This window comes from Protopterus annectens, chromosome 1.part1 (assembly GCF_019279795.1).
Source record: "Protopterus annectens isolate FY-2018-M chromosome 1.part1, PAN1.0, whole genome shotgun sequence".
In the NCBI taxonomy this organism is placed as follows: Eukaryota; Metazoa; Chordata; order Ceratodontiformes; family Protopteridae; genus Protopterus; species Protopterus annectens.
The window spans coordinates 341,336,924-341,362,614 of NC_056726.1; positions in this window are offsets into that span (position 1 = coordinate 341,336,924).

Genomic DNA, 25,691 nt, shown 5'->3' on the forward strand with positions numbered 1-25,691 from the left:
TAGCTGTAGAATGCTTTGTGGTTGTCTTTGGAATCAGTGGTGATTTTACTTTCATAACTGGCTTTGGAGGATTTTATGAGGGATCTCCACTTCTTGCTGAGGTTGACCAGGGAGTTCCTCCGATCTTGGGATTTTACTCTTTTTTGCAACAGCTTCTTCCTTCTGTTATAGAGCTTGTTTATAGCAGGGGACCACCGGATTGGCTTCCTTTTTTTGGAGGATAGTGTCTTGGTTCTGTTGGGGATGGCACGATCCATGCACTCGTGTATGTGCTTATACAGTGCATTTGTGTAAGATTCAGCAGTTGTACCTCTATTTTCTGTCTGCATGGGTGTCATGAAGTTTGCCACTTCTGTCTTAAGAACCATGAAGTTGGTTTTGAAGTAGTTTCTGATGATGGTTTCCTTAATGGGGGGGGGGATATGGACGTCTGGGTTGATTAGCTTGTGGTTGGATCTGACCAGCAAGGAGCTGACCTCTGGCATGGAACACTGGTTACCCATATTGGTAATGACCAGGTCCATGATATTGCTGTCCCTGGTGGGGATGTGAACAAGCTGATACAATGTGTTGGAATTTATGAATTCCAGAAAATGTTGAGCGAATGAGTTGGTACATGAGTAGTTTTCCCAGTTGATGGTATCTTAAGAAATGGAAAGTGGGAATCCTGGGGCATGGTGGGGGATCTGTAACTAGCTACAACCTGGATTGCAGTCTTGCCCAGTGTTAGTTGCACTTGGATAATTTTGGATACATTATGTTGAGCAACTAGCCTAGAGGTGTGGCTATCCTTAATGAATATGGACACGCCTCCGGCTTTAGTGTTTTGGTCCAGGTGGCCAAAAGGTGGGGTATGAATTATAGCCTGGTAATGCAAGGGTGCTCTCTGGGGCCTTGAACCAGGTCTTTGTCACTGCACAGATGTTAATGTTCTCCATTTTAAGGAGTGCCTCGAGTGAGTGAGTGCATTTTGAGGTTTAGACTTCTAGCATTGAGTAGCATTACCCTCAGAGTTTGTTTGTTTGTACCTGTTACAGTGGTGAATTTAGCATTTCAACCTTGCCTAAAAAAGGCACTATAGAGGTGGTAAGAGCCTTAGCTAGTATCCAGAATTCCAGGGGTGACAGGTGCAGGCCATCTCTGGCAAAGCATCATGGTCTGTTGACCATGTCGTCCCAAGCAGACAGACACTGGATCCCCTTAGAATGACACCAGAAGCTTAGCCAATTGTTGAAGTCAATCATTTTGTCCTTTGTACTGTGGTATCATTCTGGGCGATGGCAGGATGCTATTCAGGGCTAGGGTCATACCCTCCTGGGCTACAAGATCCGAGAGCTCCTCCATGTCTCTTTTCATGTAGTCCAGGGAGGTACGTCTCAGGTCATTCACATCAACATGGACAATGACAGAGTCATATTTGTACTTGTTGTGGAGTGACCTGAGTGTGTGTGTTATGTGGCAGATTCTGGCACCCGACAGGCAGCTGACAGTAACTTTCTCCTTGTTTAGCCTGGTGAGTGGGACATCAGTGTACCTGACTATAGAGTCACCTATGACTAGTGTGTTGGATATATTGTTGTGCTTTATGGGCTGAGGTTGAGTGGCACACTGATTTTGCGAGCTTTGTGTCATTTGGGTAGTGTTAGAGGGTGGTGATTGTCTGCATTTCATCTTGGGAGGTCTCTGTTGCTTCGGCAGATTTTTATTGAGAGCCTCCATGAATGTGGATGTGTGCTTTATGTTTCTATGTGTGTGTTTTGGTAGTGTGGTATTTGGTAGTGTGGGTTTTGAAGGACTATGTGTTGAGTGTGGTGTGGTGCAGATGTTAACCTTTTCCTCGTGACTGTCTAGTCCAGTCTTGGCTGGAGAGAGCTTAGCTTCCAGTTTGGCTATGTAAGTGCATCAATCACAGGTTGTAGTGTTGGGTGGTAGGAGGAGAGGGTTGTCAGTGTACATGAGGCAATTGCTACATTGCCCCAAGATGCCCAGATTCATCAGATGGACAGGAGAAAACACCGGGAGTTGACCCATGGACATGCCTGAATAGGTGCTTATTAATTTAAGTACTAAGAACTGTTTTCCTCTTGACAAGTGAGGAAAGTCAAGTGCTGTAGCAATTTGTAGTTTATTTAGTGCTTACAATGAGTTCTGAGCAAGTGCTGAGCACAAGGAAACAGTTTTTCGTGCTGAAACTAAAACACTGGTTAGGTCTAGCAAAAACTAGCTAGTTTTAGCACCAATCCCAAGAAGAGAAGCAGGCCACAGTCTGTTTGGTGATCCACAGTCTTGTCCCAGATGATGCAGGGGTCTGCAGGCTTGTAGCCTTTTTCTGGTAGATGCCTCGAATACAACCAGACCAATCAGGTATGTTAAGCACAGACACCCACTCTCCAACCAGAAAGAGTCAGGAATCAATGCACTCTGCTCCTACTCTCACCAGGATCAGAATATAAGCACAGATTCTAAGCTGTCACCTATAAAGCAGTTATTAAGTTTTCTGGTGATCAGCAGTCTCCAGGAAATAATGTAACTGCACTCCTTCTCTCACCGGGAGAAAACAGAAGCACTAATCCCAAGATGACTACTGAGAGGCAGAATGTGGGCTCTGCAATAACTGGTGGTCTTGCAATAGATGCTTAAAGGTAAGATGAAAAAAAGGTTTATCCTAAACACTGCAGTGTGTACTAGAGGGGTTAAATGTGAAAGTAGGTAAATTACATTTTACCTGTCTAAAAGTTAAGTTTTAGTGGAGAGTCACTATTTTTAAAACAGCAAAATAGATTGAAAGGGTGTGGTCACTTTTGTATTCTGGTACTATGGAATAGAGTAGGATGGCCAATAAATTTAAACAGTTGAAGGGGAGTGATTTCACAAAATGATAATTTTGTACTTACTCACATCAGCCAGTAAAAGCAGAGAGGAAATGAAATATATATTCAAATTAACATAAGGGGCAGGCAACTAGAAAGACAGTGGTGTTTAAGAACATGACCCAGACCACAGAAACCCAATCCTCCAAAGGCAGACGTCCTGTCTGGTGGACCCCAGCCATAAACAAACTATAGTTATGTTAGGAACCTGGGTGGTAATTCCCAGATGTGCTCAGAATTAGTCCAAAATGACAAAAGAACCCACAGACATTAACATCATCCTAGCTGAGGTTCAGTCGCACCCCCCCCAAAAAGGGCAAATATCTATCCCAGCAGAGTGCTGCCCCTGACATCTCAGATGCTCGGTAAGAGCCACCCTCTCTCCAAAAAAAAACACAGCATCAATGGGACCAGATGGTGTCCCAGGGCGCCCTACATGAAATCTCAGCCTTACTACAGGATATGTGCCCAAGAGTGGGCTGACAGCAACAGTGGTCCGGCATTATAGATAAGCTCACCAGCTTAAATATAAACCCCTATGTCACTAGATGGATTGCAAACTGGCTCAAGGACAGAACCCACATGGTTAAAACCAGTTACAAGTGGTGTCCTATATATTTCTCGGAGGTACAGGCCATACGGAAGGACTGTGGCTGACCAAGTTTCAGAGATGACTGCAAACTGGTGCCATAATCGACTCTCCAGTCAACACAAGCATCTGCAGAGCTGGAAGAAAAAAAAAAGTACCTCACAAAGAGGATCAAAGCTCTCAAACAGATGCCATATGCTGCCGTAAAAAAAAACTCCAGCTACTTAGTGTGGCATACCGCCAGTTCAGAGGCGATCTGTGCCTGATAAATCCCATCGGCTTCCTTTTCGAGAGACTTGAACCTCAGCACTGAAATAAATAGGACATGCTGGAGGGAGATTCATAAACCAGAGGCTCCAACTCTGGAATAAAATCCCAGTCCAGGTTAGGCAGAGTCCCTCATTGACTCTCTTCAGGAGTCTTGATGATTGGATGGGAGATCAAAATAAATTTAAAATGGGTGGCGAAAGCCAAACACATTCTGGCTAGGCTTATACGACAGTAACCGGGTGGTAAAGATTTCTGTCTGACTCACAAGAGACAAGCTGTGGTCTATTTTCAAGTTTTAGTATGCAGTTAAAAGCAGAATACAAGTAAAACACAGTGTAAGGAAAACAAATCACAGTATACAAAATAGAAAAAGGCAATAAAGTAATGCAAAACGCAACAAATAAAAAGCAAACTAACCTTTCCCTCACAGCAAACTGCAGCAGAATTTGGGTGAGCCTTTCCAGTAAAGGCTGGAACCTCGGACTATATGACTGTATTGTGTGTATATGTGTTTGCATACAGACAGCTATGTACACCTTAACTGTCCCTACACACACCCACCCATCAGACAGGATTACTTTCAGCTAGCTGTAGGTGGCCCATATATGATATATCTGCAGCTGTTGCATGTGTTACACAGACATATATATGGGCAACAGATAACAATATGTCAAGCATACACACACATAGATGTAGGGAAGTGAGAGACAGACAGTGATAAAGAGAGAGAGAGAGACACAGGGGGACACACACAGAGTGAGTCACACACACACACAGATATCCTGAATGGCATACAGTGATGTCCTGCTGCGGACAGTGGCACACCAGTCATAACCAGTCGCACGTGCCAGCATGAAGGTGAGCTCCATTGTGTAATAGTACTGAGGTGGGGGTTATAACATCACATCATGTGTGTGTGTGTGTGTGTGTGTGTGTGTGTGTGTGTGTGTGTGTGTGTGTGTGTGTGTGTGTGTGTGTGTGTCTGGAGGGGTGATGTTCAACTGGGCCATGCAGAGGAGCTGTGCATGTTTGGTGGTTACTGGTCTGTGATTGGGATGTGTGTTTGTCTGCACACCATCAAGCAATGTTGTTGCCCGACACAGGGCTATGTTGGACAGGTGTGGACTGTACATGGCAGGATGTATGGTTATCCATCTCCCAGCAGGGATACGGTAACTGGTTCTGCCAACACTGGCACCGCCAGCCCCAAAGACAGATGCAGTACTACTCTCTAATGGTGACTGCTGTCTGCTGGACCCACTTCTCTGATGGGACTGGCCAAGACAACGTGCCTATGGCCTGCTCAGGTGTGGTGTGGACAGCACCCTCCATTTGGCAGTGCTATTGGTACTGCCACTACGGGACTGTGGATGTGCACGGCCATGTGGGCTCACAGTTGATCATGTTGCTGACCTACATCCACCTGGTCGATGCCCTACTCCTACCACATCCTCAAGCACAGACACTGCACAGTTGAGCAGTGACAATGTCTCACCTCACTGTCTATCCATGACATCGGCAAGATGATGTATGGCATCACAAATGCCATGGAGGTCATCATGCATGGCAGCGAGTGCTGCATTCATGACCCTGAGCATCTGTCTGGTGTTGCAGTCAGTATGCACTTTGTGCCTCCATGACGGACCATAACATGTGGCTGGTGACACCTGCTTTGGCATTTGCGACAGGGGCTTGATGGGCAGCAGTCCTCTGTCGAGCACCCCTGTCCATCTGCATGTCTGTGACCTCACCTGCTCTCTACTTATGGCTGGTGTCTACACTCACACTTGCCATACTCAATACACTAGCCTGTTCCATGCCACCACCCTTAACCTGTCCATTACCCGTGGCTGCTGGGGACTGGGCATGTGTGGGCATACTGACTGTGTGCAGAGGCATGGTGGGTGAAAGTGGGATACCAAACAATTTCACGGATCCAGGCACCGACAACCATACCTGTGCCTCACTATGACCACCATCATCATGGGAGTCCAATAAGACACTGACATCAGGTTGTGAGAGGGAGGGACACCAGCCCCTGTGTTCACCTGCGAGGGGAAGACAACATATGTGAATCAATACCCTGCAGTATTATATTTGCTGATACACACACACACACACACACACACACACACACACACACACACACACACACACACACACACACACACACACACACACACACACTCCTGGTACAGTCTGGTACAGCTGTGACACCTGTGGGCCCTTCAAGGCAGACCTTACGGTAGTTCTGCCTACCACAATCCATCTCTTTCACTGCTACTGTAAGGCCCACAACAAAAAGTTGACAAATCCTACTGTGTGATAGATCTAGAAACAGAATGGTAATTGTGTACAAGACCAGGGCTACTGGAGTAAGCTATATAGTGTCACCAAGTGCATATGCACATACTGTAAGAGCTGACTTACTGCTATACAGACCACACACAATGACAAGGTGTAATGATATGTGATGATAACTGATGAAGGGGCAAGACTATACACTATCACTGCAGGACCTACACAGTTCAGACTCATAGGAATTAATTTCAGACAACATTGCAGGACAGTCAGCAATGCATGCAGTAAATATGTAAAGTACTAGGTACACAGCCTCATAAAATGATACCAGTCTATTAGCCCTGATGCCCTCATAAGCCTGGCCCAGACTTTCGCTCATGTCCTTTCCAAGCCGGAACCTGTTTTCCCTGTCCAGCTGGTACACCTGCGGAATCCCAGGGGTGTCCCATCTGTTTTCCATGCAGTTGTCCAGTTTCTTCTTCAAGAGGGCTATACACATACTCTGCTAGACATGGGGAGGGGTGTATTTTACAGACGGTGTATTGTGTGGGACACTACACTCTCCAGTAAAAGTCCTATATATGTCACAGACCAAGTGAGGGCCTTGCATGCATGATGAGTGAGTGGAGTTTGTCTTACAGATATGCAGAAATGCCATCAATGCTGGTTTGGAAATGGCTTTGTATGCCAGACACAGGTCACCTATGATCAGTCTGTATGAGACCGATTAGAGGGACAGGGCTTTCAGCCTACCTGTATTGGATGTTAGTGTTACAGACCCTGGATTTGCCTGGTCAGGAACCTCTTTGGTCTCTGCAACTGCTACATTTGCTTGGCAAGGTACATTCCAAAGGAGCCATTCTACTTGGTAATGTGTCTGATAAGGGTGGAGTACAGGGATGTTGTGGCCTCCTGGTTCCTGGATGATATACCTGTATTTGTGAGGTGGGCCATGTAGACAGCCTTCCGTACAATGGTGCCCACATGGTGGGAAACTGTCAGGTTGCTACCAACCTTGGTGCATAAGTCACCTCACACCTGATTGCATGCTCAGTACATTATTACTGTCATAATTAGTGTGGATGACATCTGCCAAAGCAGGGAGAATGATGCCTCTCCTGGCTTTCAGTTTGCAAAAATGCTTCTTGCACCAGTCATTAATTGGGTGAGGGCCTCTTGGGGGATGCTCACATCAGTAGAGGAATGTAAAACAGTGGCCAGCTTGCAAGCATCTGTACACCTGGTCAGCCACAGACCACTGCTTTTGTCCTGTACCTCAGATACGTATATCTCAAACAGTAGAGGCCTCCGCACCGATCCTTGGGTACACCGCTTTGGAAGTCTTTACTACTAGAGGTGGGTTCCACTACTTTGACCGAGTGGGTACTATCATTGGGCCACTTAGCTACCCATCTGATAACATACAGGTTGATGCCTAGCTGTGTAGGCATATATATCATGGCCACCTGGGGATTATTGTGAGAGAATTGGGCTATGTGAAGATAGGCATTGTTCACCATCTTCCCCTCATCCTTGTGTTTATTGACCACTTCAGAGAGGTCAACCAGGTTTAACAGGCCTGATCTCCCATTGACAATACCATGCTGTGTGGGCACAGGCATTTTGACGTTGCCGATGTTCCTGTTCAAAATGTCCTTGATATTGCCTTCCATGCCCTTGCAGAGCAGGCTAGTTAGGCTGATGTGCATATGATTGGCTGGGTCGGTGTATTGCTCCACCTTTGTGTGTAGGAATGGCAGTGGCTGTCCTCTGTGCAGATGGGATGACAGTGGTGCTCAGGATTTGGTTGACTACAGTGCGGAATGGATCTGAGAGCCCATGCCTGTGTTCATGTAGGATGCAGCTAGGGATGGTATCAGGCCTATGGAGACTTCTGTCTGTTGCCTTTGAGAGGGCATTGCGGACCTGCTTCCTTATGATGAGGGGAGGGGGGCAGGTGCTGTGCATGTACATGTGTACCGATAGGGGGGACAAGGGGTGATGTTTACATTTCACATGACTGCAGCCGGTTGCCTATATCTATGGCATATGTGTATGTGGTGTTATTGACCACCAGTACAGAGCAGATTTGTGTGTTGCCTCTGGGATTGCAGACATATGTGTGGAAGGCCTAGTGGTTGACCTTGGTGGATGTGTCCAATTTGCACTCAAAGACAGCCTTAGGGTAATTCACCTGTGACCTTATTTGCTTGTGCAAACCAAGGTAACATTGCTTCCAGTAAGGCACCTGTTCCTTCTTGGCCCTGCCCAGCAATTATTTCCACCTATTATGGTATTTGTGTATTGCTACTGTCCACCACGGATATTTACCCTACCTTGAGAGAGATGATATTTCCCTCTCAGGTATTGCTGGGTCCATACAGCTATGTAGGTTCCCACTAGTATTGTGGTGTGGGCCTGGACACTACTGCTAGTTCCAACTGATGGGACATTGGCTGTAAAGCTACTTCTACCTGCTCTGTGCTCTGAGGGGATTTATATTCATTTGTGTAAAGTTAATTTTGTTTGACCCTAACAGGGGGGGGGGTGCGGGGGAGATGGTGACCTGAACAGTGATGGCTATGTGGTCCGATCTTACCAAGGAGGATGACACTGTATGAGTGCTGCAGTGGCTACTCATGTTGGTTAGGACCAGGTACAGGATATTTCCACCTGTCATAGGAGTGTTGACTGGCTGATTCACTGCATTGCCATTGACAAAGCCAAGGAATCTCTGTGCATTCATGTTCAGATGCACAGGTCATACACACTATGGTTGGGTAATTGAAGTCACTCAGGAGCAGGGTAGATAATTGAATCCTGGCAGATTCCAGCAAGTCCCAATAGGTGCCATGGGTGTCCATAGTCATGGTTGGAGGCCTGTAGCTAGCTATGATTTAAATAGGTGTTTTGTAAACTGTACTCGGGATGTCTCCCATGTGCCATACTGTTTGGCCAGCCTGGAGGTGTGTATGCACATTATAATGTTCAACACTCCACCTCCTGTGGCTTTTCAGCCCTCCATTTGGAGTCTAAACATATGATGGGATGAGTAACATGGCAAGGGTAGTGTGCTCTCCACAGCTACACAGCAGGTGTCAGTGACTACCCAAATATCAGCATCCTACTGGACAAGGTACACTTGCTTTGACATGGGTTTCATGCTAAGGCACCTAGCTCCTGTCAGAGTAAGACATCTGCACAAAGGCACACATCACTGGTAGGCAAAGGCCTTAAAATTTTGCCACTTTATGAATCTAGCTGAAACACACTTAGTTGCCAGCAGAGATGGGGTCACATTCACAGGTCTACTCCATAGGATATGACATCTGACAATCAAATGTATGCTATTATGTTATGACTTCAGTCTTTAATGGGCTGCCAGTGATGTGACAGACAATACACAACTATATGAGGCATTGACTACAAATATGAGGCAGACATGGTCAGTCTGCAAAACTCTGGACAGTTGTCAGGTATGGGCTTAGTATATCACATACAGTTTAACACACACTTCTGCATCTGTTGTGTACTATGTACATACCCTATATAAGTCTCTTACATTTGTAAGACAACCATATGTATCATAGTAGCATTCTCAGGTGACATATGAATAATTACAACATCCCAGGTAGCTGGCCAAGCAGTGTCACACTCAGTACTGAACAACAGACACTCCAGTAGTAGTCACACATGAGCTGACCTTTGCTGGGGTGACTCAGGGGCCAGACATGTGATCCATGTCAATGCAAACAGGGCAATCAGGAACGTCCATATGTGCCGGCAGCAGCATGTGAGTCCAGCAGGTCTTGTTGCGACCTAGTGTTTAATGTCCTATTTGACATTATTCCATCCCCCCTTCTGCATTCCATTACAAGCTTACGTGGTTGACATAACTGTTATAGTGAAGAGTTTCCTCAGAATAATGCAAATGGCTAGGCTTGTGTAGTCGCAGTCTGTCTTTGTGTAGATGGGTTCAGACCTGTGTTGCATAGGCAGCAGCTTGCCTTTTGTAGGTAATGCTCATGAGCAGGTGATGACCTGTGCACCAATTGGTGTCTCCCACTTGCTACTTGCATCCAGAGCAGCTGTGTTGTCTTTCCATTAGCCAGTGCTATAATTAAGTCCTTCATGTGCACCTTGCCCCTCTTCCCTGCCTGTGTGGAGAACATTATGAAGGTAAAGGGGCTACAGCTTCACAGGCAGTAGGTGGAAATACCTCTCAGGACAAGAAATGTGGAGACAGCACAACAACATGGGTGACAATGCTCCAGAATTGTGTACAAATTGTAAGTAAGTATTGCTGTTATACACATAGAAGATTGCTAGATTAACAGGGTATGAATGGACATGCATTTTTTGCATGACTTGACATCTGACAGTGATATGTCTCTGACATACTGATCAGCTGTCCAGATGTCCAAACACTGCGCAGAGGTTTGCCTGTTATGTTTGGTCTGTTCCTCAGACAACTTCTGTTTTTGTGAAATCAGTAGGATAATGTGAAGAATGTAGTCAGTAAATGTTGACATCCATTACTGTTTCAGACATCATATCCTTCAGGGATGTTATGTTACAACAAACCCTGTAATACCAGCAACTGTTTCAGTTTGTAACACCATTATGTGAGATATGTCCCTCTTTCCGGCCCCTTGTCCCCCAAGTATATCATGCTTAGTCTAGATGTCTTGCAGTAAGAGGTTCAGAGGTATAGTATATCATTATTTAGTGACTGCACTGCTGGTATCATCCCAGTGACTTAGCAAACTCCTGGAAGTGGTATGCGGCAGTGGCCATAAATATGGTCCCACACCCTGGACATTCTGTGGAAATCTGTACAGTTGAGAGTTATGTATGTCTGGCCATTGTTAACAGACTACGAAGAGTGTGTAGCAGTGTTGTGTGTAAATGTTTGTTGGGCTGAGTAGAGAGAGTAGCAGATGTGAGTGTCATAGATCCTTTCTGTGCATGCTGCTACAGTTGTTGGTGGTCTATTAGGTGTATATGTTTGTAGGGGCAGAGTGGGAAATGTCTTGCAACACCTTAGGATTCCGAGTAAACTGTGAGTTGGGCCAGTATATGACAGTGTAGTGTCTGACTGGCAATCAGGATATGTTTGTTCAAACAGTCGTTCTACTCTACAGTTCATTTGGGACACTAGTATGTTGCTGTGACTGTGGTGCAAATGGTTGTGGGTGGACATTTTCGCACCAATATTTGCTTTTCCCTGCAGTTCCATCCCTGTAGTGCATGACATAATTGGAAATACATGGGTAATTCCCCAGAGCTGATTTGGGGTAGTGTCGTGTTGGTCTTACTGTGGTTCAGAAGGTGCTGGGTGAAATGGTTGGCAGCTCCCAGTGTTTTTCCCCTTTGTTACATGACTGCAGTCATACCTCTCCACTCTCCAGATGTCTAGACACTGTCCAGATGCATGGCTCATATGGTTGGTCTGTTCCCCATAGCAGCTGTGGGTTTCTGACAAATCACTGGGATGATGTGGGCATTGACATCAGTAAATAATTACATTCATTTGTGTTTCAGACCCAGAATCTATCAGCAATTATATGGTAAATCAAACCATGCTATTCTAGCAGACTTCTGCATGTATAACAGCCATATTTCAAAGATTTCACTATTGTTTGCCCATTATCCCCCCACTTTGTCAGGCTTTTTGCAGATGTCTTGCAGTAGGAGGTTGGTTATCTATGTCTATAGCTATCTATCTATATATATATATATATATATATATATATATATTTGCGTTTATATATACATATGTATATAAGAGTACTACGGATATATATTTTCTCTTATGTTAAATGACTGTAGTGCATGATATATTTGTAAAAACATTACACTACACCACCACCTCCAACCAAGGAAACCACAGTGAAAAACTTTTCTATAGCAAACTTCACCTTACTTAAGACAGAGGTGGTAAGTTTCACAGTCCCCACGCTAAAAGATAACAGTGTTCCAAAATGCAGGAACCTTTACAAATGCATTCTATGAGCACCTACAAGGATGCATGGATCGTGCCATCCTTAGCAAAACCAAGACTCACTCCCCTAAGAGAAGGAAACCAGTCTGGTGGAACCCTGCCATAAACCGGCTATACAATAGAAGGAGGAAACTAGTTCAGAAAAAAAGCAAATCCCAAGAAGGAAAGACATCCTTGATCAGTATCAGTAAGAAACTAAGGTCCCTCAAAATCCTCCAAGGCTAACTTCAAAAGAAAAATAGCCAAGAATTCGAAAGATAACCACAAAGCCTTCTTTAGCTATGTCAAGAATCTAAGTGGCAACTCACAGATATGCTCTGAGCTAGTGCAAAATAGCACAAAATATACTGAACCCACTGATATTGTCAACATCCTGGCAGATAGATTCAGTGCAAACTTCACCCCCTCTCACCCCCAAAAGGACCCACAACAATACTGGAAAAGTGTAGTATCCTGGAAATCACAGATGCGCAGGTGAAAACAGCCCTTTCAAAAGCCAAAAGCACAGCATCAATGGGGCCAGATGGTGTCCCAGGCTGCATCTCACATGAACTACAGAACGAACTAACCCCCCACCTAAACACACTGCTCAACCTCAGCCTCTCCACAGGCTATGTGCCCATAGAATGGCGCACAGCAACAGTTATTCCACAACTGACCCTGGTAACTATCACCCCATAAGCCTGACTAGCCTGGTCTGCAAGGCTATGGAGCGCATCATCATGGAACTCATTAACAAAGACATTAGGAACCTCCAAACACTTGACCGGACCCAGTTTGGCTTTGTTAATGGCAGATCATGCCTACTAAACTTGGTTGACTTCTTTGAGACAGTCACCAAGGCCATAGTAGAGGGGAAGGTAGTTCACACAGCCTACCTTGATCTTGCCAAGGCTTGTGACACCATTGCCCACTTGGGAATTATAGAAAAACTCACCAGCCTGAACATAAACCCCTATGTCATGAGATGGGTTGCCAACTGGCTTACAGACAGAATTCACATGGTAAGAATAGCGGGCTCCAGGTCTGACTCTAAACCAGTCACAAGTGGTGTTCCACAAGGCTCAGTCTTGGGACCCCTACTGTTCGGCATATACTTCTCAGAAGTACGGGCAAACACAGGAGGACTATGGCTAACCAAGATCGCCAATGACTGCAAACTGGGAGCCATAATTGACTCTCTGGCTGACACCAACATTCTCCAAAGGGGCCTTACTGAGACAGACACCTGGTGACAAAGTCATGATCTCAAGCTAAATGCCAAAAAATGCATAGTCATCCCATTTTGGAAAAACAAAACACCCATGAATTATCACATAGGTGGCAGCCCCTTAATACAGAAGAGGTAATAAAAGATCTGGGGACCCAGGTAGATAGTAATCTCTCCTTTGAAATCATATTGCCAAAATAATTAGGAAATCCGTCTATGTAGCCCATCAAATTACTAAAGGGTTCGCATCTAGAAATAAAGAGGTTATAGTGCCCCTCTACTCGTCACTCATCAGACCCATCATACAGTACAATGCCCCATTTGGGATGTACCTCACAAGACACTTCCAACAGCTGGAAAGACCACAAAAGTACCTCACCAAGAGGATTACTGGCCTCAAACATATGTCCTATGCAGCCCGACTGGAAAAACTCCAGCTGTACTCAGTCGCATATCGCTTACTCAGAGGTGATCTCTGCCTGACTTACAAAGCCATATCCAACTTAGAATTGATGGACATGCTCCACCTAAAGAAATCCAAGTTACTGCAAGCCACTCGCTCTAGTGAGCTAAACCTCACCACAACAATAAATAGAACATGCTGGAGGGATAGATTCCTGTCATAGAAACTCCCCATGGTTTGGAACAAAATTCCTAACTACATTAGGCAGAGCCACTTACTAACACTCTTCAAGAGAAACCTTGACGAGTGAATGGGTAACAGAAAATACACCCCTGGGATAACTTCATTGGCTCTTCTTGACAGAGGCTCAGTTAATTAATCAATGGGGTGGCAAAAGCTGACACACTCTGGCTAGGCTTATAAATACCCTCGGGCAGATAGCCTAGTACCTACCTATGAACCTATGAGCCTAAGTCCTACAGCTCAGATGGTGTAGAGGTACACTGCTGTGATTGTAGTGCACAGGGTCCTGTGATCAAGACTTGGAAGTGATGACTTTTTTCTTTAATGTTAAATGATCAGAATGTATGATGTGTTTGTAAAAGCATTATAAATTCCCACAGTTCAGATGGTGTAGTGGTATGTTCCCATGATTTTAGTGCACAGCATCCTGGGTTTGAGACGTGGCAAGGCATATTATTTTGTTGCTGGACAGAATAAGGGCTGTGGGAGAGAGAGTGATTAAGGCATTTTTAAGAAGTTGTAAGTGGGTTTGTATGGTTTTGCGTGAAGCTTAGCAATGCCAACAGATGGTTAAGCCCTCTTAGCTTCACTTAGCTCCACTTACTCCCACTTACACCTATGCTAATTTTAATTAAAGAATAGAAAAATAGGGTGACAGGAAAGTGGTGAAATGGGGGCAAGCAGGGGGTAAAACATTAGGAAAACCAGCTAGGGATATGCAAGATGGGTGTAGGAAAGGACCATGGCTCTATATTTCTTCTGCAGCAACAGCTGTGAATAATGTGTAGAATTTGGAATTTACAGCCTCACACCCCACAGGGAGGGGTGTTGCCGACAGACATTTGTAGAATAATTTTCAAGTAGATTGATTAATTTTACTGTGCATGGGGGCGATATGTAGAGCTATGTATGGGGCAATGTTTTTTTGTGGGACAGATGCCCTTTTTTTTTTAGGTGAGGGTGGGATGTTGGGGAAAGGTTGTAGGTATGTTTGGGGAGGTAGGTTTGACAGGATAAGTAGCATTTTCAGACAGACAAGACACACAAGACAGCAGACAGGAGCAGTATATGACACATGAGGGGGTAAACACCTTGGACGGGGAGGATGGTTGGGAATCAGAGGCCCATGAGCCCCCAAATGGATACAGTGGGACCCACCCAACTTGGTGCAGATGACACTGCGCACCATACCCTGGAAAATTCTGTGGGTGATGGGCTCCTCTCTGCACCCCCATCCAGGAGGGGGACAGGCCCCATCCCCTGAGGCAGTTCCACCCAATGGTGGTGCAGGACCAGTGAAGGAGGATGTTCTGGGTTGGGTCCCAGACATGGTGGGGCCTGGTGTCACAGCCAGATGGGGTGGGACAGGCGGATTCGCTGGGATCTGCCTTCCCAAACATGCTATGATGTTGTGGTTTTCCCAGATATATTGGTTATTCATGAACAACACATTGCAAAATTAGTTATAACAGCATGCATGGGTGTTCCCATTAACCCAAACCAACAGATTTGAAACAGTGGCATAGTAAACAGAACACATGCATAAATGGAATGACAGTAAGCATTTTAACAGCATGCAAGTTACATTGACAGCAACAGGCCACCAATAATAGTATTTGAACAAGGTATGTTAATATGCAACCAATGAACTATATGAACAATAACTGAACACATGTCCCAACAACAGGTTTTGAAAACACCATACCCATAGTATATGAATAATAATTATTGATGCAGATGACGGGTGGGGAGAGAGATTAAAAAGTTCATTAACTGTATCGGCTTCTATTTTTCACAACAGTACTGCTCAGTACTCTACAGGTATGTCCTCACTTTACATCTACTATGGCCCATAGCTTCTGTGGCACATACATACCTGTTACCTGTTAGACTGTCAACCTGTAATGGTATGGGGCAGACAGGGTGAACTGTGGCTACTTTACTGGAGGGGGCTTTTACATGTCAGGGTTACATACTTGACAAAGAAGTGGTACCCTGCAATGATATTGCATGAGTCTGCTACTAGCATCGTTCATCTGGATTCCTATATGTGTCCAAAGTGATTGGCAGCAGTGACCACTAGCCATGACAGCGTGACACTTGGGAGACATATCTGGAAGAGGGTGTGTGTGATGTATGTACCTATCCTGCTGACATGTGCAGGCATGGGGTTGGACAGTGGGACAGTTGTACATGGTGTATTGTTATACCCTTCAAACAGCTACTACAAACATTTCATTACTTGTAAGACCTGTGGAGAAAATATTGGTTACCACTATCTGACTGTTTCTACAAATATTCCAGATTTCTTGAGTGTATATATGCATATATCTCAGTACCACTTCCTGGATTTGAACTAAGTTTGGGTGTGCTAAAATGAACTACAAGGCTGTTTCACATCACACTGGGATACTGGGGAACTGTTGTCTCTTATTTGAATGTTTTTGGCCTAATACTCTGTGGGTTAGACAGTCTGACCTTGTAATCCTGTGATTTATCCATGACAGATAGTTACTGTACTGTGTATTAATCCTTTGAAATGATACGATCTGGAAAACACAGGTTAACACAAGGCACTGGAGCAGGGGACACACTATAATACATTTGACATTAGTATTCAGGGTTCAGATCCTAGTGAATAATAATGTATATTTGGATTTACAGCTCTGCAAGCTACTGTTTTGCATCCTAGCTGATTCTCAGAACAACCTCTGTTAATTCATGCTGTCAAAGCCATATTTTCTGTGCAGAACCTGTACACATTCTATTTCTACAACAACATACCAGAATAAGCACAACAGTTGGTGGTTTAGGTTTTTATTGTAGTTATATGACACAGTGCTCTACTACTGCATATGCTGTAGATGACTATTAGTCTGGCAAACTTTTCTTTAATTGTTACACATAGAGCACAGTAAACAATTTACTCCTTCTTATTTATTTCACTATATACTGAAAGGTAGATCTGTACTCACCAGCCTGTTGATGCATCCTTGTCAGTCTGTCGAGATGGGCCTCAATGTTCATAGCCCTCTCTTCTGCAGCTGTAGGGGTGAAAAAAAACATTATGCATATCTGTCTATCACATAGTCAGGCTAGAATTTGGCACAGTTATATCTGGGATACTTATAAACTGCTGGAGCATGTCGGTCCCAAGCATCTTGGATCCATTGGGCCAAGAGTTCCCCCTTCCTACACTTTAGAGCAGCATAATGATTCCATATCTGCACACAAGTTCGGGGGATTCCAATGGCACTGGTGAGGTCACATGCCAGATGGTCCCAGGCCTCCACTTTGTATGGAGAGCCCTGGTACTGGCCCTGCAGCAGTCTGTCATCATGGTGTTCTATGAGGAGTCCAGCCATGACCCTGGACTCCAGGATGCCCAAAAGCATGCTCCCTCTCCAATGCCAGACATGTTCCTGCACAGATCAAACTACAAAAGTTTATGGCTGCATTCCCGCCTGTACACTTTAAATAAGGCCATATGCCTGTCCTTTGCCATCATTAGACCATTTCAAAAATGCTGAGCACAGCTTAGCAATGCACAAACCCACTAAGCTGGGTTGAACAGTGCTTAAAGGGTAATTGCTGAGCATTGCTTAACAGTGCACAAATCCGTTTAGCTGAGCTGACTGCTGCTTAGCATTCACATTTAAGCAATGCTTACACTCACTTAGCATAGCTAAGCACTGGTATCCATTGCTCACTTTTCATTTTAATGAAATATCAGGATAATGACTTAATTAATCATTACAGACATATTAGTAAGTGTATATGATTTACTTTACATGATGTCCCTCTATGAGCTTTCATTACATTACCATGAGGTGTGACTATACTGTATGAGACACTTGTGCATACATGGGTGATTTCACATATTATATGCACTCACAGTTACATTTTAGACCAGCTGCACTACCCTGGTTCACAAATATCAATAACTACATAATTTAAAATGAAAATAATAATTTTAGCACTGCTTTCCCATGTAAAAATAAAGTGTCTGTCTTGGCACTCAAACCATGAACACCTGCATGCAAAGCCAGGACTTCCACTATGCTATCTCGGTGTGAGGATTTTAGCTGTATATTTTTATTTATCTCCTATGGGATATTTAAGCAATGCTGAGTAGAGGGCCATAACACACATACCTGCTCAGCTACACTTAAATATATCTTGGAATAGAAAAAAAAAAGAATTAATAAACCCATTTTATTTATATGTATCTGTACTCCATGTCAGTCGCAGTAAGGGAAACTGTAAAGGTACATATAGGAACAGATTTTAATTATTGCTCTTACAAACTTAGGAAGTATGACTGTGGTTTTCTAGCAAATCATTGGCAAATCACTCAGGGTTTAAGTCAGAACATACTGACAGACATTTGGGTTTCAGACTTCATAACCTTCAGGAAATCTGTGCTAATGCAAACCTTTTATTCTATCAACTTTCTGGGTTTGTAAGTGCAATATTTAAAAAGTGTCCCTATTTTTGTGCCTTTGCCCTCTGTTATTTATGGCTTTGAACAGCTTTTTTGCTCTAGGATGTTGAGAGGTATGTGAGGCAGGCATCTCGGCATTCTGCAGAAACCTGTACAGTTGAGGGCTATGACTGTACAGCACTTTTACAATGGCAGACATTTGAGTTTCAGTATTCATACCCTTCAGGAAGTCCATGTTACTGCAAACCTTTTATTCTATCAACCTTCTGGGTTTGTAAGTACAATATTTAAACAAGCTCCCTATGTTTGTGCCTTTGTCCTCCATTATTTATGGCTTTGTACAGCTTTCTTGCTCTAGGAGGTTGAGAGGTATGTGAGACAGGCATCTGGGCATTCCGCAGAAACCTGTACAGTTGAGAGCTGTGGCCGTACAGCACTTTTACAATGGGAGACATTTGGGTTTCAGTCTTCATACCCTTCAGGAAGTCTGTGCTACTGCAAACCTTTTATGTGATCAGCTTTCCGGGTTTGTAAGTGCAATATTTAAAAAGTGTCCCTATTTTGTGGCTTTATCCCCCCATTATTTATGGCTTTGTACAGCTTTCTTGCTCTAGGAGGTTGAGAGGTATGTGAGGTAGGCATCTGGACATTCTCCAGAAACCTGTACAGCTGAGGGCTATGGCCATATGGCACTTTTACAATGCAGGGTGTGTGTGACAGAACCTGTCACACACACCCTGTATTGGTTTCTTGCTCCCCTATCCATTTCTGAGGACACTGAAATACTGATTGTATTTGATTTCAGTGCCCATGGACACTGAAATGCTTTTCACAAGTGCTGTACAGCACTTTCTGAGTGCAGGGGGTGTGTTAGATGTGTGTGCACTACCTAAACACACCCCCTGCAGTCAGTAGTGTTTGTGTCCATTTAACCTTAGCAGCAGCGTGTCTTCATGAATATGTAAGGCACACTGCTGTTAAACCTACGGCTACATGGACACGATTCACTCCATGCAGGAATAGCACTACTCCTGCACAGAGTTTATTGAATCCAAGGGCATATCTATTTGTAGGGTATGAAGGAACAGATATGTGATGGTAGGATAGCACTGAGAAAAGAATGGCTGACGTCCTTATATTGGGATTTTTGAGAAGTATAAGAAGTGCAGAGAGGAGGGTCTTTGAGGGTGTTGCTGATGTCTTTTGTATTACATTGCAAGCTGTAATGTTTGAGATCTGGCAACCAAGGAGGAAGTAGAATAAGTATACGCTATTGTCCTGATAAAGTCATGTTTTTATTTTTTAATCAGCTCTATTGAGAAGCATATGAACATTAAACCAAAACTATGAAGATATAGTCCAATATAAATCAATGTACAGCAAAACAGAAAGTATATGAGAAAGCTTGCACATTATATAATCAAATATTATCTAGCACAGTAAAACAAGACCTGACTAAAATATTATACAATGACTAAATTAAAATATTTCAAACAAACAAGAGTACTATGATACTACATTGTCATTTATGTTATTGATACAATATCAGTCTGAGTCAAGGCTGGTTATCCCAAGAGTAAAAAACAGTTTTTAAAAACTCATCCCCTTAAACATTTCTTTGCCAGTGACCTGAACATTGAATAGTTGATAAGAGTAGGTATGTAGAAACTGTAGTGACTTCTCTAATGGTTTTTCCAAAATATTAAGACAGTCATGATGAGTGGTAGACATTTCTTATAACCATCCCTTAACATCTAGCTGACTTTTTGCAACATCAGCATGAAGACCAAAAACACAAAATGTAAAACAATCTAATGGTGGCAGGGAGACTCCATTACCAACATGGCTGCCACTCTTAGTTTCTCCCAGACTAAGCATGCAACTGAGCAGTCCCATAACAGGTGGCAGTATATGGTTAATGGGCATCCACATCATGAACAAAGAATACCGGGGAGAATTGCAATCTTTGAACCATTTTAGAGTAAGAGAAAACCAGGAATACTAGAACCTTCAACTTGAAATACGGTGACATGATGTCTTTCAAAGTGCATCCTGGAGAAGAACTCTTAACTCTTTTGCAAACACTTGTCTATATAAGCTAAAAGTCAAAGTAGACTGCTACTACTAAACCCTTATAAATGGGCCCTACAGAGAAAAATACCAAAACAAATGGATGAGCATACTCCATGGCTGATGTATGAAAAACTTTAATAAAAATAACAAAGCATGTATAACAAACATTCAAGTAAAAAGGGTAAGCGCTTTCACAGTCTATGTAAGTGACTGCTTCCTCAGACGAACAATTAATACTATTAAAAATAATTATTTATTTTGCTCTAGAAAGACATGGCTACTATTGTACAGTCACCACTTCATTTGTTATGTGACCCCTCCTTGTTTTGATTTCCAGGTGATGCAGGCTACCCAATTTAACCATGGCTAATGACCCCAGTCTGAACCACCCAGGGAGCTGAGAAGGAGTACTTCAACACCAACCTGTCTCAGTCACAAAGATTTATTTTTTTTCCATTTGTTTATCGGGAAAGTCCAACTGGGACAGAGCCCATTTTCAGCGAATGCCCAAGGAGAAGCACTCCAGATACATGCCTTTGGAATGTGGGAGGAAACAGGAGCACCCAGAAGAAACCCACATGAATGCAGGGATGACATGCAGACTCTACACACAAGGCACCCCAGCTGAGAATCAAGCAGGAGATTCTCTTACTGTGAGGTGACAACGCTAACCACTGCACCACTGTGCCATCACTGAATGAGTGTTTCTCCTGCTTAAGGACCATTACAGCTTCCTGGATGATTCTGGGATACCCTTCTGTATGACACTGCTACTGCATGAAGGTTGTTTACTGCCTACTGCATTCTACACAATATACTTATTCATCAGTCTTGTGTGTAACTATCACCAATACAAATGACAGCGAGGGATGTCGCGGTCTGGCCCTAAGCAAGTGACACAGTAAGAATGAAAGTCTTGGTGTGGTATTTGCTTTCCACAGGTGAGACAATGGTTAACTTTTTTCTGACATTGGTTAGAGCAAGAAAATAGGATCCCCAGTGGGGTACTTAGCTTTAGAAGACTTCAACTTCAGTTCGGAAGATGAAACTCAGGTAGCGGCCGACCAGCACTCGTGTAAACTGCTTCTGCTTTGGGCTCCTCGGCAAGAAAGACTGGTGTAATGGCGTCAGCTGCCTTACTTTATACTACTGATGATCTGACGTCAGTCCTGAAGCAACAGCAACCAATGCAGAAATACTACACCTCTGGTATTCAGGCCGGCTGAGGGCTACCCTGGCAGGATAACCCAAATGTGATGACTGCAAAAGTGAATACACTAGAACATTTACATTTATGGTAAGTATACACAACTGTACTTTCCCTCTGTTGTTCCTATCACCAGTGTGGACAGCCGATGGCAGTGGCTTGGCAATCCCTGTGACATGCCTGTGCATGGTATATGGCAGCACAGTAAAGAGATGATATCTAGTCCACAAATATGGGCTATAACATCCACTTTTTGAAAATACAAAAATGTATGCAGATAATAATCGATGCATGCAGTGTTATTTGTGTGCTATGCTTAGTGGTGTATGGTCAGCTTACACTGCACATCAGACACTTTTCCACATATCCAGAAAACAATGTTTTTTTTTCATAATCTGCTATAGTAATTATCTTTACAGTTATGAGGGTTACATGGCAAAAGTGCTATTCTTACTGGCAGGCTTTGATTAAAGTGTGAAAAAGCTGGTGTTATGAACCATGTTTAGAGCTGACATTTTCACTGCAGTGTCCAAGACAGCGTATAATGAATATTACTGTGCATAAAGTACTTGTACTGAAAAAAAGGATGTCTGTAATTTTCCTTTTTCCTATGGAATTATATGAACAGTTTTTCAGATACAAGGAAGAACTACAACGTCGGCTGTATCTAGAAAGTGTCTGCTTGGTGAGTACTGTCTCTGCATTACTGATGTTGAAAATGTAAGTTGTATTTAGAAGGTGTTATGTACAATTTCCCCTAATGACAGTGAGGGTGATGGTCCCACAGATCGTGAACAAATGCTGCTATCTGAGTTTGATGCTGAGTTGCTCCAGTGACAGGAACAACTGGGTGAAGGGGAACCTCTTGAAATTGATGTAACTGTGCTGCAGACCTAGACCTTGACTGAGAGGATCAAGAACATGTTGTGGAAGTTTGACAAGGCCTCTCTCTTCTTAGGTAAATCCACATGAGTGTCAGCAGCATTTTCACAAGAGACACATGGTGTCTAGCCTAGTTATCCCCCATTAATCTGCACAGTTCCCCATCCACGTCCCGTTGTGTTCCCAGTGTGTGTCTGGTAAGTATTTACTAGTGTGTGCATGGAGGCTGACATGGATGTTATGTGTGCAACCCTATTGTGCATGACAATTATCATGACTTTGTCCCTGGCTCCCAGCATTACGATGTACTTGTGACATTCTTAACATATATCCTGCAATACCCTAATCATCTCTACTTGTCTCTCAGTGGCAGTATCCTGGGCCTGAACTATGTCAAGGCACAGCTGGTGTTGGGCAGCCAAGGCCTTGCATGTTTCTGGAGCTAACTGTGAAATATATCTTTGCAAGGCACCTCTGTGTACAGTTGTGAAAGTGAGTACTGCTACATTTGAAAGATTATGCACGAGAAGCAGACATTGGGCTGAGTGGTGTCTCTCCTCTGCTGTAATGTCATTTCCTTATTATGCTGAGTGGTTGAGTCCATGTCACTGCCTAAGGCCTTATCCAGTTACTGTGGTGTAGAGGGCCCTGCCAGTATACTTTACAATTGTGTGCCACTCTTCTCGGGCTGTGTTATGACTATGAGAGTTATGGTATCATCATTGACAGCCATTCTACTGTTAACATCAGCCTACTGTGCTGAGACACAAAATGGGGCTGTTTCTGATGCTGACCTTGTAAGGAAATATATCAAGATGTGTTTAATGTGACCTTTGACAGGTGGACTTCTTCGAATGTCTATTCCATGAACAGTAATCCATGAACTTTGCTTTCATCGAAGAGTGAACTCATCATTATAAAAATCACTGCAAGGTAATAGTTGGCCTACAGCAAGGAAGTACCGCACTCTATAAGGTAAGCTAAACAAAACCTTTTAAAATTTGCCCTTTTCCCCCCTGTAGTGTGATCTCAGAGTTGATATATATAGTTAGGAGTGGGGCGCAGCCCCCCACATATTGGAGGGGTGCGGGGCACAGCCCCCCACTTTCATGAGTTACTTCCTTGTTGTTGGCCAATTATTATCTTTCAGTGATTTTTTTGCAATGATTTCACTCTTCAATGAAAGTGACATTTGGGGATTACTGTTCATGCAATAGCCATTTGATGAAGTTTTTCTTCAATGTGTGAACATAGACCCAGTATGTACACAGGTGTCATGCCAAATACATCTTAAAGTAATGAAGTGAAATCAGATTCACTCTAACCTTCAACACTGCCTGACTGAGGTTGTTGCAGGGATCTGAAAGTACTGGTGTCCACACCACCTCTGACAATTCCAACACCATGTTCATCTTTATCAAAGAAGGTACTCCTCACCTGGCAAATAAGATCGGAGTGTGGAAGGACCACCACCAATGGTGCTATGAACTATTACATTCCATCTAACTTTTGTTCTGACACATCCCACTTTATTTACTTCTCATACACAGAGATAAATTACTGTTCCTATCTCCCGCAGCACTTAAGTTGGCAAATACTTGACTCCACTCCTTAGCTCTCTTTGCATATCTTAGATCTCCTTTTGCAAAAAGATGCTTTCCATATGTCCTCATAGTATCCTTGTGTGTGTAATATTCCTCAGGACTGAAGTTGTCTCTTGTGTCTTGTTTCCTTCTGATGCAACATTTTGTAACCTACAAGCGTATAGTGAGCCAAAATTATACCTGCCATCCTTGTATGATACTTTCAGTAATTATGGATCATACGTGCCAGTGCATAATAAAAAAAACAATAAAAGAATGAAAACCACATTTAAGCATTAATTCTGAATTGTAGGATTGGTGTCTTTTGGTGATCCTGTCTGTGTTATGCATTCCTCTTTTGCAATAGCAACATATATAACTGCATGCATTTGCTATAAGAATGTGGAACAGTGGTATTAAATAATAGTTCATGTATGTCAGTGCTTACTGTTATGAAGGTGGCAGGTCCATCAGGAAGGGGAATAACTGAGATGCTCCAGACAAGGGTAGTATCTGGGTCATGGATCTCCTCATGTCCCCCTTTGTGTCTGTCTGTCTTCCATCTCTATGTCTTGTCACACCCCCAACATCAGCCCACTATAGTGTTTCTGTCCTGTCTGTTTTTTTTTTGTTTATGCCTTCCTTAATTCTTTCCTGACTGTCTCTTACTACATTGACCCTTACTCCTTCCTCACTCCCCTCTTAAAAAAATGGAAAATCGGTATTCTAACCCCACCAAAACATAGTCCCCCTCCTTTCTACCTCCTCCACCACAATCACCTTAGTGTCTTCCTTCTGTGTTTCCTTTGTTTTCTCTCTTCCTTATTTCCAGCTTTCCTTTCCCCCTCCTCATTCCAACTTTATAAAAGCCCAAATACAAGGTCCATATAAGCAGACCCTTTACAATGAACAGAGGAAACCTGGAAACAGTTTCGGTAAGCTGTGGGCCAGTGAAGCTCAGCTCAGCTCATCTCAATGCAGATTCTCACAGGGTCATATTTAAAGGTCTTCCATATGTCCTGGCTTTATTAAAGGGGAAAACAATGGCTTGTTATATATATGTAAAGAAAAATAAACTTGACATTTTTTATCTCAGTAATAGGCAGGGGTGGAATGCTCACTTGGTAATATCCCTAACTGTGGGGCTTGACATCATAATATTGGGTACCTTCAAGTGCCTTGACTGAACGTGAGACGTGGGTGAGGATTTGGAAAACATGGATGGTATAGAAAAAATATGTAGAAAAAAGTGTATTTATTGTATTGATTTTGTGTACATGTTTAATGAAAGATATGGAAAGTTTGTGTGCATGTAAGTATGTGTGTGTGTGTGTGTGTGTGTGTGTGTGTGTGTGTGTGTGTGTGTGTGTGTGTGTGTGTGTGTGTGTGTGTGTGTATGGTTAATGCAAGATATAGACTGACTGAATTTGAGAGAATGTGTTTGATGAAAGAGGCAGCCAGCAGGGCTGATGTCAAGCAATATATGTTGCTACATCTATTTGTAAAGATGGACCCCCATGAAAAGAAAATCAATTTTAAGAGTTGCAGTGGTTGGTATCTATTCATTCGCAATTGCATGTAAACCACAGGGCATAACCTTTTCTTAAGATTG